The 2,164-nt window shown below is 52.8% G+C and overlaps 2 non-coding genes across 2 annotated transcripts; both read right to left on the minus strand.

The window, feature by feature from the left end:
• Positions 1–697: 697 nt before the first annotated feature.
• TRNAK-UUU (transfer RNA lysine (anticodon UUU)) lies at positions 698–771 on the minus strand. The gene has a single exon. It is a non-coding gene; the product is annotated as a tRNA-Lys (tRNA).
• Positions 772–1,874: 1,103 nt separating this feature from the next.
• Positions 1,875–1,947, minus strand: TRNAN-GUU (transfer RNA asparagine (anticodon GUU)). The gene has a single exon. It is a non-coding gene; the product is annotated as a tRNA-Asn (tRNA).
• Between the last annotated feature and the right edge of the window lie 217 nt (positions 1,948–2,164).

Raw genomic sequence — 2,164 nt, forward strand, 5'->3', positions numbered from 1 at the left:
ACAGCCGATTGCGCTAGCCAATTGCGCCACAGAGACAGTCGTGCTCCACTCTCACCACCGTCAGAACATTTCTTCAGAGCTATCAGGCCAAAGGAAAAAAAGCACCGCACCACCACCGGGTGGGCTCGAACCTCCAACCTTTCGGTTAACAGCCCATCGCTCTAGCCAATAGCGCCACGGAGACAGTCGTGCTCCTCTCTCAACACCGTCAGAACATTTCTTCCGACTATCAGCCCAAAGAAAAAAAAGCGCCGCACCACCACCGGGTGGACTCGAACCTCCAACCTTTCGGTTAACAGCCGATCACGCTAGCCGATTGCGCCACGGAGATATTCGTGCTCCACTCCCACCACCATCAGAACATATCTTCAAAGCTATCAGCGCAAAGAAAAAGCAACACACCACTCCCGGGAGGGCTCGAACCTCCAAATTTTCGGTTAACAGCCGAACGTGGTAGCCAATTGCGCCACGGAGACAGTCGTGCTCCATTCTCACCAACGTCAGAACATTTCTCCAAAGCTATCAGCACAAAGAAAAGAGCATCACACCACTCCCGGGAGGGCTCGGAACTCCAACCTTTTGGTTAACAGCCGATCGCGCTAGCCAATTGCGCAGCGGAGACAGTCATGCGCAACTCTCACCACCGTGAAAACATTTCTCCAAAGCTATCGGCGCAAAGATAAAAAAAGTGACACACCGCTTCCGGGAGGGCTCGAACCTCCAAACTTTCGGTTAAAAGCCGAACGCGCTAGCCAAATGCGCCACGGAGACAGTCGTGCTCCATTCTCACCACTGTCAGAACATAACTGTAAAGCTATCAGCGCAAATAAAAAAGCAACACACCACTTCCGGGAGGGCACGAACCTCCAACCTTTCGGTTAACAGCCGATCGCGCTAGCCAATTGCGCCACGGAGACAGTCCTGCTCCACTCTCACCACCATCAGAACATATCTTCAAATCTATGAGCCCAAAGAAAAAAAAGCGCCGCACCACCACCGGGTGGGCTCGAACCTCCAACCTTTTGGTTAACAGCTGATCGCGCTAGCCAATTGCGCCACGGAGACAGTCCTGCTCCACTCTCACCACCTTGAGAACATATCTTCAAAGCTATCAGCCCAAAGAAAAAAAGCAACAAACCACTCCCGGGAGGGCTCGAACCTCCAACCTTTCAGTTAACAGCCGATCGCGCTAGCCAATTGCGCCACAGAGACAGTCGTGCTCCACTCTCAACACCATCAGAACATTGCTTCAGAGCTATCAGGCCAAAAGAAAAAAAGCGCCGCACCACCACCGGGTGGGCTCGAACCTCCAACCTTTCGGTTAACAGCCCATCGCGCTGGCCAATAGCGCCTCGGAGACAGTCGTGCTCCTCTCTCACCACCGTCAGAACATTTCTTCAGACTATCAGCCCAAAGAAAAAAAAACGCCGCACCACCACCGGGTGGGCGCGAACCTCCAACCTTTCGGTTAACAGCCGTTCACGCTAGCCGATTGCGCCCCGGAGACAGTCGTGCTCCACTCTCACCACCATCAGAACATATCTTCAAAGCTATCAGCGCAAAGAAAGAGCAACACACCACTCCCGGGAGGGCTCGAACCTCCAAATTTTCGGTTAACAGCCGAACGTGCTAGCCAATTGCGCCACGGGGACAGTCGTGCTCCAATCTCACCAACGTCAGAACATTTCTCCAAATCTATCAGCACAAAGAAAAGAGCATCACACCACTCCCGGGAGGGCTCGGAACTCAAACCTTTTGGTTAACAGCCGATCGCGCTAGCCAATTGCGCAGCGGAGACAGTCATGCGCAACTCTCACCACCGTGAAAACATTTCTCCAAAGCTATCAGCGCAAAGATAAAAAAAACCGACACACTGCTTCCGGGAGGGCTCGAACCTCCAAATTTCGGTTAACAGCCGAACGCGCTAGCCAGTTGCGCCACGGAGACAGTCCTGCTCTACTCTCACCACCATCAGAACATATCTTCAAAGCTATCAGCCCAAAGAAAAAAGAGCAACACACCACTCTCGGGAGGGCTCGAACCTCCAACCTTTCAGTTAAAAGGCGATCGCGCTAGCCAATTGCGACACGGAGACAGTCGCGCTACACTTTCACCACCGTCAGAACATTTCCTCAGAGCTATCAGCCCAAAGGAAAAAAAGCGC

The sequence above is a fragment of the Rhipicephalus microplus genome, unplaced genomic scaffold (genome assembly GCF_043290135.1).
Source record: "Rhipicephalus microplus isolate Deutch F79 unplaced genomic scaffold, USDA_Rmic scaffold_179, whole genome shotgun sequence".
NCBI lineage: Eukaryota > Metazoa > Arthropoda > Arachnida > Ixodida > Ixodidae > Rhipicephalus > Rhipicephalus microplus.